The 15,912-nt window shown below is 55.3% G+C and overlaps 5 non-coding genes across 5 annotated transcripts; all 5 read right to left on the bottom strand.

The window, feature by feature from the left end:
- Window positions 1-2,422: 2,422 nt before the first annotated feature.
- LOC137751443 (small nucleolar RNA SNORD116) lies at window positions 2,423-2,515 on the bottom strand. The gene has a single exon (XR_011070798.1). It is a non-coding gene; the product is annotated as a small nucleolar RNA SNORD116 (small nucleolar RNA).
- Window positions 2,516-5,204: 2,689 nt separating this feature from the next.
- On the bottom strand, window positions 5,205-5,297 carry LOC137750994 (small nucleolar RNA SNORD116). Its single transcript, XR_011070672.1, has one exon. It is a non-coding gene; the product is annotated as a small nucleolar RNA SNORD116 (small nucleolar RNA).
- A 2,645-nt stretch (window positions 5,298-7,942) lies between these two features.
- Window positions 7,943-8,035, bottom strand: LOC137751439 (small nucleolar RNA SNORD116). The gene has a single exon (XR_011070797.1). It is a non-coding gene; the product is annotated as a small nucleolar RNA SNORD116 (small nucleolar RNA).
- Window positions 8,036-10,724: 2,689 nt separating this feature from the next.
- Window positions 10,725-10,817, bottom strand: LOC137750989 (small nucleolar RNA SNORD116). The gene has a single exon (XR_011070671.1). It is a non-coding gene; the product is annotated as a small nucleolar RNA SNORD116 (small nucleolar RNA).
- A 2,644-nt stretch (window positions 10,818-13,461) lies between these two features.
- Window positions 13,462-13,554, bottom strand: LOC137754113 (small nucleolar RNA SNORD116). The gene has a single exon (XR_011071735.1). It is a non-coding gene; the product is annotated as a small nucleolar RNA SNORD116 (small nucleolar RNA).
- Window positions 13,555-15,912: the final 2,358 nt, after the last annotated feature.

Raw genomic sequence — 15,912 nt, 5'->3', positions numbered from 1 at the left:
TCCTGAGTTATCCCCGACCATGCTCGGGAACATGGCCCCGCCTCACTTTTTCCAGTTCTTCTTAGCACCTCCAGTCATTAGGGCACACGAAGATCTTCTTGTTTTTGCCGACGGCGAGGCTTGCCCAGCAACTGCACCTGGGAAGTGGACTGGTGTCCTCAAAGGACATGATCCATACAAACATTTACCTGGGCTTGAGCTCTGAAACTGCTTCCCAAAGACCTCTATCCGTTACCGAGAATTGACTGCATGTCTGATAGTATGACTGCAGGAAGTTAGGCACATACATTGGCCGGTGTGTGAGAGGCTGTATTTCTGTGTTCACGCGTGTGACTGTGACTGAGTACGCAGACGCTCTTGTGGGTTTCTCAGTGTGCCCCTGACTATGCGTCTTCGTCTCTGTGTGTCCCTGTAGCACTGTAAAGAGGCGTCCAACAGTAAACGCCATAGTTTATACACAACACCCTGTCTAGACCCACAACTGAAAGGAGAAAGCCCCCTGTCAGCTTCCAGAGACCGCATGCAAACTTTAACCCCCAGGGGCTATTGAAATACTCCACGGACTCCCGCTCTCCCACAGCCACGCCTTCTGACCACAGCACAAAGACTGGACGAGACCTGCCTCCCGGCCGTGGGTGTGACATCTACGTGCAACTCGAGAACCTGCCAGCTACCAGCACATCTGATGTGCACTTGGGGTCACTCCCAACATTTTGGAAGCAAGGGAACGCCCATGGTTGACCCGACACCGACCTACAGCGTTCTACTGGCAAGATGCAGCCTGAAACAACTCAAGGGGCTAAAGAACATCGAACAAAGTGCAACTTCTTGCCAACTAGGCCTAATCACTTTCCTTTGACCCGTGGGAATGCCCACCACAGGAGGCAGTGGGCTTCAGCAGCCATGACCCATGTTGGAACCCCACAGCGGAAACTAGGCCACCTTCCCGGCCATGTCTCAGGCAGCTCCCATCCTGCAAGGTTCGCGGCCCTGACCCCTAAGGAACCGCTCAAACGCACAACAGCCTCGTCCAACCTGCCCTACTCCAGCCAGCAGGCCGACGCGTCCCTACTGGAAGACACAGACATCTTCCGAACACGGGAACACTGAGCACCAGGGAAGACAGACCGCAGGCCTGTCTGCTTTGAAGATGCTGATCCCACCTGATGCATCCTGGAAATTCTCCACTGCCACAGTGACACCACTGAGGAACTCAGAGTGATCAAAGGCATGGTCCCCGAGGACCACAGAAAGACTTGCAACGGAAGACCTCTGCCATGTGAGGGCACTTGGAAGCCTGAAAGGGAAGAGTGGCTGGCTTTGGCAGCGAACCAAGGATGGCAACACTGCCCCCTTCTCTGCCCCGCCAACGGACTGCTCTGGATAAAGCTCTGGCTATTCGAACGGCCTGCATGCCATACGGGCCGGCCGCGTCATGCCCTCCGGCAGAAACACTATCGCTTTGCACATTCCCAAAAGTGGGAAAAGAGCGACCCAAGGGCTTGTTTGCATAACTCACCTACCCCCAAGAAGGCCGGCACAGATGCCTCAGCATGTCCATCTTCTCTATGTCCCGCAAGACACCCGTGGGGAGTCACTCCTCTGGAAACGGGATTGCAACTCTTCACAGGTAACCTACCTCACTGCATCCTCATGAACTGCCACAGCCTTCCCCACCATAGGCAGCTGATGCCAGGCCATCACGAACAAGACACATCCTTGGGAAGCCGAGGCCAGCGCCTGCAACCCAATGATGACAGCCCATCCCACGACATCACACAGGACCTGTCCTCATCATACCTTACCTTTCTCTCCAGGGCAGCAGCCACTACGCAGGCTTAAATGCAGCACTCGATCCTCACTCCACTCCACGATGATCCACTTAGCGCCAACAGTGTGCTGGCAGCTTCAGGGGCAGCAGCGAGGCCTAATCCATCAGCCCCCTTCCACCATCACCAAACTCCATCCCACCCCCGCCCACTGCTCCAGCCCCACCGGGCACTCAAGAACCTCACCGCACCAAACACGACAACAGAGAGGGCCACAGGCCTGGCCTGAGGCTCCAGGCTCCAACCAGGGAAGCTTGCTCATTTTGGCTTCCAAAATCAACCACCGAAGCGGCATGCACAAAGCGTGATGCTGGTCAAAACACACTTCTCCAAGCTGAAAGCTCACTGGGCCCACACCAGCACACACTCCGACTCTGAACACTAGCAGGAGAGCCTGCCCCCTTGCATTCCCTCACGGCCTTTTAGCAGGGACCGCGGATTCATAGATGACCCAGCTTATGGGCAGACACGGTCGACCCTCAGTCAGGAGCCCCTCCAATACTGGAGTCCTTGGTGGTGTTTGCGTGCATGTCGGCAGGGGACACTGGCCTTCACTCCTAACAGTCCCCTACACCCGAGAGAGGAAACGTGCTGAACCTCAGTTTCGATAAGGATACGGTAGAGTGTTCTCACCCATGTTCTTCAGAGTTTCCAAGGAATGCATACAAGAGTGTCATTATCGATCCAAGCACATGCTGGGACGCTGCAGAACACAAACGGGCAGGCCGTGGGGCTCTGCAGAGGAGCCATGACCCAGATGTACTCCAACAGCCTGGGGAATCCACAGTCCTCAGGCCACTCAGCAAGACCAACAATCAATCCACTCTTGCAGCCATTGGACCCATCTGAGGAAAACCTAATATCCAAAGGCACATCTTAGTATGGGTGAATGCTACTGTCCTGAGTTATCCCCAGCCACGCTCAGCAACGTGCGCCTGCTCCACTTTTTCCAGTTCCCCTTAGCACATCCAGTCATCAGACAACACGAAGGTCTTCTTGTCTTTGCCGACGGCCAGCCTTACCCTGCAACTGCACCTGAGAAGTGGACAGAAATCATGCAGGCTTCTGAATTGCACCAGAGTCCTCAGAGAACATGATTCTTGTGAAAACTTACCTGCGTGTGAGCCCGGAACCTGCTTCCCAAGTACCACTATCCCTTACCGAAAACTGATTGCGTGTCTCACAGCACGACTGGAGGAAGTTAGGCATGCATGTTGGCCGGTGTGTGAGACGCTGTATGTGTGTATTCACGCGTGTGGGCGTGTGTGACTGTGACTGCGCACGAAGATGCACTCGTGGGTTCCGGTGTGTGCCGCTGAATACGCGTCTTGGTCTCTGGTTGTCCCTGTGGCCCTCTGCCGACGCCTCCAACAGTAAACGCCATAGTTTATACACACCATCCTGGTTGGACCCCCAACTGAAAGGAGAAAGACCCTGTCAGCTTCAAGAGGCCACATGCGAACTTTGAACCCCAGGGACTGTTGAAATAGTCCACAGACTCCCGCTCTCTCACAGCCAAGCCTTCTGACCAAAGCACGAAGACTGGACGAGACCTGCCTCCCGGCCGTGGCTGTCACATGTATGTGGACCTGGAGACCCTGCCACCTACCAGCACATCTGATGTACCCTTGGGGTCACTCCCAGCACTCCCTGAAGCAAGGGAACCTCCCATGGGCGGGCTGACAGCGACCTGCAGTTGCCTACAGGCAAGATGCAGCCCGGCACTTCTCAAGGGGCTAAGGAACTGCAGACCAAGTGCGTCTTCTCACCAACTAGACCAAATCACCTTCCGTGACCCCGTGGGAATGCCCACAATGGGAAGTGTTGGACTTCAGCAACCATGACACAGGTTGGAACACCAGAGCAGAATTTAGGCCACCTCCTCACCCACGTATCGGCAAGTTTCCCACTGGCAGTGAACGTGGGCCTGACCACTGAGAAAATGCTCAAACGATACACAGCCCCTTCCTAAGTGCCCTCCTCCTGCATGCAGGGCGACTCGACCCTATTGGAAGCCACAGACATCATGCGAACATGGGGACACTGAACACCAGGGAAGACAGACTACAAGCCTGTCGGCTTTGATGATGTCCACACCACCCCATGCATCCTGGCAATTCTCCACTGCCACAGCGACACTACCGAGGAACTCACAGCGATCAAATGCACTGTTCCTGAGGACCACAGACAGACTTTCAATGGAAGACCTCTGCCACACGAGGGGACATGGAAGCTTGAAAGGGCACAGTGGCTGTCCATGACAGCACACCTGGCATCGCAACAGTGCCCCCATCTCTGCCCCGCCCATGGACAGCTGCAGATAAACCTCAGGCTGCTCGAACGGCCTGCATGCCAAACTGCCTGGCGGTGTCATGCCTCCCCGGGAGAAACACTTTCGCTTTGCACATTCCCAAACAAGGGAAGAAAGCAGCCAATAGGGATGTTCACGTAACTCACCTACCTCCAAGGAGCCCGGCACAGACGCCTCACAATGTCAATCTTCTCTACGTCCCGCAAGACACCGTTTCGGTGTCATTCCCCTGGCAATGGGATCACAGCTCTACACAGGTTACCTACCTCACCTCATGCACTTGAACTGCCAAAGACACCCCCTCCATAGGCAGCTGATGCCAGCCCATCACGAACATGACTCATCCTTGGGAAGCCGAGGCCAGCACCTGCAACCCAATTCTGACAGCCTATTCCACGACCTCACAAAGGACCTGTCCTCATCATCCCTTACCTTCCTGTCCAGGCCATCAGCGACCACGCAGGTTTCAATGCAGCACTCGAAACTCACCCCACTCCACGATGCCCCACTTGGCACCAACACTGCGCTGGGTGTTAAAGTAGAGGAGCAGATTAGGGGAGCAGTGTGCCCTAATCCATCAGCCCCTTTCCACCGACGCACAACCCGAGCTCAACCCCGCCCACTTGTTCAGCCTCACTAGGAACTCAAAAACCTGACTGTGCAAAACGCAAGAACAGGGAGGGCCACAGGCCTGGCCTCAGGCTCCAGGCACCAACCAGGGACGCTTGCTCATTTTGGTTTCCAAAATAAACACACGAAATGGCATGCACGAAGCGTGATCCTGGCCAAAACACACCTATCGAACTGCAAGCACACTGGGCCTAGACCTGCACACAACCGGACACTTAAGACCAGCAAGAGAGCCTGCCCCCTTGCATTCCTTCAACCGCCTTTCAGCAGGGACCCGGGATACACAGATAAGCCACCTTATGTGCAGACACGGTCGACCCTCAGACAGGAGCCCCTCCAATACTGGGGTCCTTGGTGGTGTTTGTGTGCATGTCGGCAGGGGACACTGGCCTTCACTCCTAAAAGTCCCCTACACCCGAGAGAGGAAACGTGCTGAACCTCAGTTTCGATAAGGAGATGATAGAGTGTTCTCATCCATTTTCTTCAGAGTTTCCAAGGAATGCATACAAGGGTGTCATCATCGATCCAAGCACATGTTGGGATGCTGCAGAACACAACCGGGCAGTGCGCGGGGCTCTCCAGGGGAGCCATGAGCCCGGGGTACCCCAAAAGCCTGGAGAATCCACAGCCCTCAGGCCACTCAACAAGACGAACAATCAAGCCACTCTTGCAGCCATTGGGCCCATCTCAGGAAAACCTAATATCTAATGGCACATCTTGGGGTGGTTGAATACCTACCGTCCTGAGTTATCCACGACCATGCTCAGGAACATGGCCCCGCCTCACTTTTTCCACTTCTTCTTAGCACCTCCAGTCATCAGAGCACACGAAGATCTTCTTGTTTTTGCCGACGGCGAGGCTTGTCCAGCACCTGCACCTGGGAAGTGGAATGGTGTCCTCAGAGGACATGACCCATACAAACATTTACCTGGGCTTCAGCTCTGAAACTGCTTCCCAAGGACCTCTATACATTACCGAGAATTGACTGCAGGACTGATAGTACGACTGCAGGAAGTTAGGCACATATATTGGCCGGTGTTTGAGAGGCTGTATTTCTGTGTTCACGCGTGTGGGCGCGTGTGACTGTGACTGCGCACGCAGATGCTCTTGTGGGTTTCTCTCTGTGCCGCTGACTACGCGTCTTGGTCTCTGTGTGTCCCTGTAGCCCTGTGAAGAGGCGTCCAACAGTAAACGCCATAGTTTATACACAACACCCTGTCTAGACCCCCAACTGAAAGGAGAAAGCCCCCTGTCAGCTTCCAGAGGCCGCATGCAAACTTTAACCCCCAGGGGCTGTTGAAATACTCCACGGACTCCCGCTCTCCCACAGCCACGCCTTCTGACCAGAGCACAAAGACTGGACGAGACCTGCCTCCCGGCCGTGGGTGTGACATCTACGAGCAACTCGAGAACCTGCCAGCTACCAGCACATCTGATGTGCACTTGGGGTCACCCCCAGCACTTTCGGAAGCAAGGGAACTCCCATGTGTGACCCGACACCGACCTACAGCATTCTACTGGCAAGATGCAGCCTGAAACCACTCAATGGGCTAAAGAACATCGAACAAAGTGCAACTTCTTGCCAACTAGGCCTAATCACTTTCCTTTGACCCGTGGGAATGCCCACCACAGGAAGCAGTGGGCTTCAGCAGCCATGACCCTTGTTGGAACCCCACAGCGGAAACTAGGCCACCTTCCCGGCCATGTCTCAGGCAGCTCCCATTCTGCAAGGTTCGCGGCCCTGACCCCTAAGGAACCGCTCAAACGCTCAACAGCCTCGTCCAACGTGCCCTACTCCAGCCAGCAGGGCGACGCGTCCCTACTGGAAGCCACAGACATCTTCCGAACACCGGAACACTGAACACCAGGGAAGACAGACCGCAAGCCTGTCTGCTTTGAAGATGCTGATCCCACCTGATGCATCCTGGAAATTCTCCACTGCCACAGTGACACCACTGAGGAACTCAGAGTGATCAAAGGCATGGTCCCCGAGGACCACAGAAAGACTTGCAACGGAAGACCTCTGCCATGTGAGGGCACTTGGAAGCCTGAAAGGGAAGAGTGGCTGGCCTTGGCAGCGCACCAAGGATGGCAACACTGCCCCCTTCTCTGCCCCGCCAACGGACTACTCTGGATAAAGCTCTGGCTATTCGAACGGCCTGCATGCCATACGGGCCGGCCGCGTCATGCCCTCCGGCAGAAACACTATCGCTTTGCACATTCCCAAAAGTGGGAAAGAGCGACCCAAGGGCTTGTTTGCATAACTCACCTACCCCCAAGAAGGCCGGCACAGATGCCTCAGCATGTCCATCTTCTCTATGTCCCGCAAGACACCCGTGGGGAGTCACTCCTCTGGAAACGGGATTGCAACTCTTCACAGGTAACCTACCTCACTGCATCCTCATGAACTGCCAAAGCCATCCCCACCATAGGCAGCTGATGCCAGGCCATCACGAACAAGACACATCCTTGGGAAGCCGAGGCCAGCACCTGCAACTCAATGATGACAGCCCATCCCACGACATCACACAGGACCTGTCCTCATGATACCTTACCTTTCTCTCCAGGGCAGCAGCCACTACGCAGGCTTAAATGCAGCACTCGATCCTCACCCCACTCCACGATGATCCACTTAGCGCCAACAGTGTGCTGGCAGCTTCAGGGGCAGCAGCGAGTCCTAATCCATCAGCCCCCTTCCGCCATCACCAAACTCCATCCCACCCCCGCCCACTGCTCCAGCCCCACCGGGCACTCAAGAACCTCACCGCACCAAACACGACAACAGAGAGGGCCACAGGCCTGGCCTGAGGCTCCAGGCTCCAACCAGGGAAGCTTGCTCATTTTGGCTTCCAAAATCAACCACCGAAGCGGCATGCACAAAGCGTGATCCTGGTCAAAACACACTTCTCCAAGCTGAAAGCTCACTGGGCCCACACCAGCACACACTCCGACTCTGAAGACTAGCAGGAGAGCCTGCCCCCTTGCATTCCCTCACGGCCTTTTAGCAGGGACCGCGGATTCATAGATGACCCAGCTTATGGGCAGACACGGTCGACCCTCAGTCAGGAGCCCCTCCAATACTGGAGTCCTTGGTGGTGTTTGCGTGCATGTCGGCAGGGGACACTGGCCTTCACTCCTAACAGTCCCCTACACCCGAGAGAGGAAACGTGCTGAACCTCAGTTTCGATAAGGATACGGTAGAGTGTTCTCACCCATGTTCTTCAGAGTTTCCAAGGAATGCATACAAGAGTGTCATTATCGATCCAAGCACATGCTGGGACGCTGCAGAACACAAACGGGCAGGCCGTGGGGCTCTGCAGAGGAGCCATGAGCCAGAAGTACTCCAACAGCCTGGGGAATCCACAGTCCTCAGGCCACTCAGCAAGACCAACAATCAATCCACTCTTGCAGCCATTGGACCCATCTGAGGAAAACCTAATATCCAAAGGCACATCTTAGTATGGGTGAATGCTACTGTCCTGAGTTATCCCCAGCCACGCTCAGCAACGTGCGCCTGCTCCACTTTTTCCAGTTCCCCTTAGCACATCCAGTCATCAGACAACACGAAGGTCTTCTTGTCTTTGCCGACGGCCAGCCTTACCCTGCAACTGCACCTGAGAAGTGGACAGAAATCATGCAGGCTTCTGAATTGCACCAGAGTCCTCAGAGAACATGATTCTTGTGAAAACTTACCTGCGTGTGAGCCCGGAACCTGCTTCCCAAGTACCACTATCCCTTACCGAAAACTGATTGCGTGTCTCACAGCACGACTGGAGGAAGTTAGGCATGCATGTTGGCCGGTGTGTGAGACGCTGTATGTGTGTATTCACGCGTGTGGGCGTGTGTGACTGTGACTGCGCACGAAGATGCACTCGTGGGTTCCGGTGTGTGCCGCTGAATACGCGTCTTGGTCTCTGGTTGTCCCTGTGGCCCTCTGCCGACGCCTCCAACAGTAAACGCCATAGTTTATACACACCATCCTGGTTGGACCCCCAACTGAAAGGAGAAAGACCCTGTCAGCTTCAAGAGGCCACATGCGAACTTTGAACCCCAGGGACTGTTGAAATAGTCCACAGACTCCCGCTCTCTCACAGCCAAGCCTTCTGACCAAAGCACGAAGACTGGACGAGACCTGCCTCCCGGCCGTGGCTGTCACATGTATGTGGACCTGGAGACCCTGCCACCTACCAGCACATCTGATGTACCCTTGGGGTCACTCCCAGCACTCCCTGAAGCAAGGGAACCTCCCATGGGCGGGCTGACAGCGACCTGCAGTTGCCTACAGGCAAGATGCAGCCCGGCACTTCTCAAGGGGCTAAGGAACTGCAGACCAAGTGCGTCTTCTCACCAACTAGACCAAATCACCTTCCGTGACCCCGTGGGAATGCCCACAATGGGAAGTGTTGGACTTCAGCAACCATGACACAGGTTGGAACACCAGAGCAGAATTTAGGCCACCTCCTCACCCACGTATCGGCAAGTTTCCCACTGGCAGTGAACGTGGGCCTGACCACTGAGAAAATGCTCAAACGATACACAGCCCCTTCCTAAGTGCCCTCCTCCTGCATGCAGGGCGACTCGACCCTATTGGAAGCCACAGACATCATGCGAACATGGGGACACTGAACACCAGGGAAGACAGACTACAAGCCTGTCGGCTTTGATGATGTCCACACCACCCCATGCATCCTGGCAATTCTCCACTGCCACAGCGACACTACCGAGGAACTCACAGCGATCAAATGCACTGTTCCTGAGGACCACAGACAGACTTTCAATGGAAGACCTCTGCCACACGAGGGGACATGGAAGCTTGAAAGGGCACAGTGGCTGTCCATGACAGCACACCTGGCATCGCAACAGTGCCCCCATCTCTGCCCCGCCCATGGACAGCTGCAGATAAACCTCAGGCTGCTCGAACGGCCTGCATGCCAAACTGCCTGGCGGTGTCATGCCTCCCCGGGAGAAACACTTTCGCTTTGCACATTCCCAAACAAGGGAAGAAAGCAGCCAATAGGGATGTTCACGTAACTCACCTACCTCCAAGGAGCCCGGCACAGACGCCTCACAATGTCAATCTTCTCTACGTCCCGCAAGACACCGTTTCGGTGTCATTCCCCTGGCAATGGGATCACAGCTCTACACAGGTTACCTACCTCACCTCATGCACTTGAACTGCCAAAGACACCCCCTCCATAGGCAGCTGATGCCAGCCCATCACGAACATGACTCATCCTTGGGAAGCCGAGGCCAGCACCTGCAACCCAATTCTGACAGCCTATTCCACGACCTCACAAAGGACCTGTCCTCATCATCCCTTACCTTCCTGTCCAGGCCATCAGCGACCACGCAGGTTTCAATGCAGCACTCGAAACTCACCCCACTCCACGATGCCCCACTTGGCACCAACACTGCGCTGGGTGTTAAAGTAGAGGAGCAGATTAGGGGAGCAGTGTGCCCTAATCCATCAGCCCCTTTCCACCGACGCACAACCCGAGCTCAACCCCGCCCACTTGTTCAGCCTCACTAGGAACTCAAAAACCTGACTGTGCAAAACGCAAGAACAGGGAGGGCCACAGGCCTGGCCTCAGGCTCCAGGCACCAACCAGGGACGCTTGCTCATTTTGGTTTCCAAAATAAACACACGAAATGGCATGCACGAAGCGTGATCCTGGCCAAAACACACCTATCGAACTGCAAGCACACTGGGCCTAGACCTGCACACAACCGGACACTTAAGACCAGCAAGAGAGCCTGCCCCCTTGCATTCCTTCAACCGCCTTTCAGCAGGGACCCGGGATACACAGATAAGCCACCTTATGTGCAGACACGGTCGACCCTCAGACAGGAGCCCCTCCAATACTGGGGTCCTTGGTGGTGTTTGTGTGCATGTCGGCAGGGGACACTGGCCTTCACTCCTAAAAGTCCCCTACACCCGAGAGAGGAAACGTGCTGAACCTCAGTTTCGATAAGGAGATGATAGAGTGTTCTCATCCATTTTCTTCAGAGTTTCCAAGGAATGCATACAAGGGTGTCATCATCGATCCAAGCACATGTTGGGATGCTGCAGAACACAACCGGGCAGTGCGCGGGGCTCTCCAGGGGAGCCATGAGCCCGGGGTACCCCAAAAGCCTGGAGAATCCACAGCCCTCAGGCCACTCAACAAGACGAACAATCAAGCCACTCTTGCAGCCATTGGGCCCATCTCAGGAAAACCTAATATCTAATGGCACATCTTGGGGTGGTTGAATACCTACCGTCCTGAGTTATCCACGACCATGCTCAGGAACATGGCCCCGCCTCACTTTTTCCACTTCTTCTTAGCACCTCCAGTCATCAGAGCACACGAAGATCTTCTTGTTTTTGCCGACGGCGAGGCTTGTCCAGCACCTGCACCTGGGAAGTGGAATGGTGTCCTCAGAGGACATGATCCATACAAACATTTACCTGGGCTTCAGCTCTGAAACTGCTTCCCAAGGACCTCTATACATTACCGAGAATTGACTGCAGGACTGATAGTACGACTGCAGGAAGTTAGGCACATATATTGGCCGGTGTTTGAGAGGCTGTATTTCTGTGTTCACGCGTGTGGGCGCGTGTGACTGTGACTGCGCACGCAGATGCTCTTGTGGGTTTCTCTCTGTGCCGCTGACTACGCGTCTTGGTCTCTGTGTGTCCCTGTAGCCCTGTGAAGAGGCGTCCAACAGTAAACGCCTTAGTTTATACACAACACCCTGTCTAGACCCCCAACTGAAAGGAGAAAGCCCCCTGTCAGCTTCCAGAGGCCGCATGCAAACTTTAACCCCCAGGGGCTGTTGAAATGCTCCACGGACTCCCGCTCTCCCACAGCCACCCCTTCTGACCAGAGCACAAAGACTGGACGAGACCTGCCTCCCGGCCGTGGGTGTGACATCTACGTGCAACTCGAGAACCTGCCAGCTACCAGCACATCTGATGTGCACTTGGGGTCACTCCCAGCACTTTCGGAAGCAAGGGAACTCCCATGGGTGACCCGACACCGACCTACAGCATTCTACTGGCAAGATGCAGCCTGAAACCACTCAAGGGGCTAAAGAACATCGAACAAAGTGCAACTTCTTGCCAACTAGGCCTAATCACTTTCCTTTGACCCGTGGGAATGCCCACCACAGGAAGCAATGGGCTTCAGCAGCCATGAACCATGTTGGAGCCCCACAGCGGAAACTAGGCAACCTTCCCGGCTATGTCTCAGGCAGTTCCCATCCTGCAAGGTTAGCGGCCCTGACCCCTAAGGAAACATTCAAACACTCAACAGCCTCGCCCAACGTGCCCTACTCCAGCCAGCAGGGCGACGCGTCCCTACTGGAAGCCACAGACACCTTCCGAACACGGGAACAAGGAACACCAGGGAAGACAGACCGCAAGCCTGTCTGCTTTGAAGATGCTGATCCCACCTGATGCATCCTGGAAATTCTCCACTGCCACAGTGACACCACTGAGGAACTCAGAGTGATCAAAGGCATGGTCCCCGAGGTCCACAGACAGACTTGCAACGGAAGACCTCTGCCATGTGAGGACACTTGGAAGCCTGAAAAGGAAGAGTGGCTGGCCTTGGCAGCGCACCAAGGATGGCAACAGTGCCCCCTTCTCTGCACCGCCAACGAACTGCTCTGGATAAAGCTCTGGCTATTCGAAAGGCCTGCATGCCACACGGGCCGGCCACGTCATCCCCTACGGCAGAAACACTATCGCTTTGCACATTCCCAAAAGTGGGAAAAGAGCGACCAAAGGGCTTGTTTGCATAACTCACCTACCCCCAAGAAGGCCGGCACAGATGCCTCAGCATGTCCATCTTCTCTATGTCCCGCAAGACACCCGTGGGGAGTCACTCCTCTGGAAACGGGATTGCAACTCTTCACAGGTAACCTACCTCACTGCATCCTCATGAACTGCCAAAGACATCCCCACCATAGGCAGCTGATGCCAGGCCATCACGAACAAGACACATCCTTGGGAAGCCGAGGCCAGCGCCTGCAACCCAATGATGACAGCCCATCCCACGACATCACACAGGACCTGTCCTCATGATACCTTACCTTTCTCTCCAGGGCAGCAGCCACTACGCAGGCTTAAATGCAGCACTCGATCCTCACCCCACTCCACGATGATCCACTTAGCGCCAACAGTGTGCTGGCAGCTTCAGGGGCAGCAGCGAGGCCTAATCCATCAGCCCCCTTCCGCCATCACCAAACTCCATCCCACCCCCGCCCACTGCTCCAGCCCCACCGGGCACTCAAGAACTTCACCGCACCAAACACAACAACAGGGAGGGCCACAGGCCTGGCCTGAGGCTCCAGGCTCCAACCAGGGAAACTTGCTCATTTTGGCTTCCAAAATCAACCACCGAAGCGGCATGCACAAAGCGTGATCCTGGTCAAAACACACTTCTCCAAGCTGAAAGCTCACTGGGCACACACCAGCACACACTCCGACTCTGAACACTAGCAGGAGAGCCTGCCCCCTTGCATTCCCTCACGGCCTTTTAGCAGGGACCGCGGATTCATAGATGACCCAGCTTATGGGCAGACACGGTCGACCCTGAGACAGGAGCCCCTCCAATGCTAGAGCCCTTAGTGGTGTTTGCATGCATGTCAGCAGGGGATGTTGGCCCTCTCTCCTAACTGTCCCGTACCCCCGAGAGGAAACGTGCTGGACCTCAGTTTCGATGAGGAGACCGTAGAGCTTTCTCACTCATTTTGTTCAGATTTTCCAAGGAATGCATACAAGGGTGTCATCATCGATCCAAGCACATGCTGGGATGCTGCAGAACACAAAAGGGAAGGCTGTGGTGCTCTGTAGAGGAGCCATGACCTGGAAGTACTCCAACAGCCTGGGGAATCCACAGTCCTCAGGCCTCTCAGCAAGACCAACAACCAATCCACTCTTGCAGCCATTGGACCCATCTGAGGAAAACCTAATATCCAATGGCATATCTTAGTATGGGTGAATGCTACTGTCCTGAGTTATCCCCAGCCACGTTCAGCAACGTGCGCCTGCTCCACTTTTTCCAGTTCCCCTTAGCACTTCCAGTCATCAGACAGCACGAAGGTCTTCCTGTCTTTGCCAACGGCCAGCCTTACCCTGCAACTGCACCTGAGAAGTGGACAGAAATCATGCAGGCTTCTGAATTGCACCACAGTCCTCAGAGAACATGATTCTTGTGAAAACTTACCTGCGTGTGAGCCCGGAAACTGCTTCCCAAGTACCACTATCCCTTACCGAAAACGGATTGCGTGTCTCACAGCACGACTGGAGGAAGTTAGGCATGCATGTTGGCCGGTGTGTGAGACGCTGTATGTGTGTATTCACGCGTGTGGGCGTGTGTGACTGTGACTGAGCACGAAGATGCACTCGTGGGTTCCGGTGTGTGCCGCTGAATACGCGTCTTGGTCTCTGGGTGTCCCTGTGGCCCTCTGCAGACGCCTCCAACAGTAAACGCCATAGTTTATACACACCATCCTGGTTGGACCCCCAACTGAAAGGAGAAAGACCCCTGTCAGCTTCAAGAGGCCACATGCGAACTTTGACCCACAGGGACTGTTGAAATTGTCCACAGACTCCCGCTCTCTCACAGCCACGCCTTCTGACCAAAGCACAAAGACTGGACGAGACCTGCTTCCCGGCCGTGGCTGTCACATCAATGTGGACCTGGAGACCCTACCACCTACCAGCACATCTGATGTGCCCTTGGGGTCACTCCCAGCACTCCCGGAAGCAAGGGAACCTCCCATGGGCGGGCTGACAGTGACCTGCAGTTGCCTACAGGCAAGATGCAGCCCGGCACTTCTCAAGGGTCTACAGAACTGCGGACCAAGTGCGTCTTCTCACCAACTAGACCAAATCACTTTCTGTGACCCCGTGGGAATACCCACAATGGGAAGTGTTGGGCTTCAGCAACCATGACACAGGTTGGAACAACAGAGCAGAAATTACGCCACCTCCTCGCCCACGTTTCGGCAAGTTTCCAACGGGCAGGGTTCGTGGCCCTGACCACTGAGAAAACGCTCAAACGATACACAGCCTCTTCCTAAGTGCCCTCCTCCTGCATGCAGGGCGACTCGACCCTATTGGAAGCCACAGACATCATGCGAACACGGGGACACTGAACACCAGGGAAGACAGACCGCAAGCCTGTCTGCTTTGATGATGCCCACACCACCCCATGCATCCTGGCAATTCTCCATTGCCACAGTGACAGTACCAAGGAAATCACAGCGATCAAATGCACTGTTGCTGAGGACCACAGACAGACTTTCAACGGAAGACCTCTGCCACACGAGGGGACCTGGAAGCTTGAAAGGGCACAGTGGCTGTCCACGACAGCACACCTGGCATCGCAACAGTGCCCCCGTCTCTGCCCCGCCCATTGACTGCTGCAGATAAACCTCAGGCTGTTCGAACGGCCTGCATGCCAAACTCGCTGGCGGTGTCATGCCCCCCCCCCCCCCGGGAGAAACACTTTCGCTTTGCACATTCCCAAACAAGGGAAGAAAGCAGCCAATAGGGATGTTCGCATAACTCACCTACCTCCAAGGAGGCCGGCACAGATGCCTCAGCATGTCCATCTTCTCTAGGTCCCGCAAGACACCCTTTTTGAGTCATTCTTCTGGCAATGGAATCGCAACTCTACACAGGTTACCTACCTCACCGCATCCTTATGAACTCCCAAAGCCATCCCCTTCATAGGCAGCTGGTGTAAGCCCATCACGAACAGGACACCTCCTTGGGAATCCGAGGCCAACACCTGCAACCCAGTGATGACAGGCCATCCCACGACACCACACAGGACCTGTCTTCATGATGCCTTGCCTTCCTCTCCAGGCCACCAGCCACCATGCAGGCTTAAATGCAGCACTCGGTCCTAACCCCATTCCCTGATGACACACTTAACACCAACACTGTGCCGGGTGCTGCAGTAGAGGAGCTGACATGGGCACCACCGAGGCCTGATCCATCAGCCCCCTTCCACCGACGCCCAACCCCAGCCCACACCCACCCATTGCTTCAGCGCCAGCGGGCACTCAAGAACCTCTCTGCGCCAAACGTAACAACAGGGAGGGCCACAGGCCTGGCCTGAGGCTCCAGGCTCCAACCAGGGAAGC

The sequence above is a fragment of the Eschrichtius robustus genome, chromosome 1, assembly GCF_028021215.1.
Source record: "Eschrichtius robustus isolate mEscRob2 chromosome 1, mEscRob2.pri, whole genome shotgun sequence".
Taxonomy (NCBI): domain Eukaryota; kingdom Metazoa; phylum Chordata; class Mammalia; order Artiodactyla; family Eschrichtiidae; genus Eschrichtius; species Eschrichtius robustus.
This window is presented reverse-complemented; position numbering and strand designations above follow the sequence as displayed.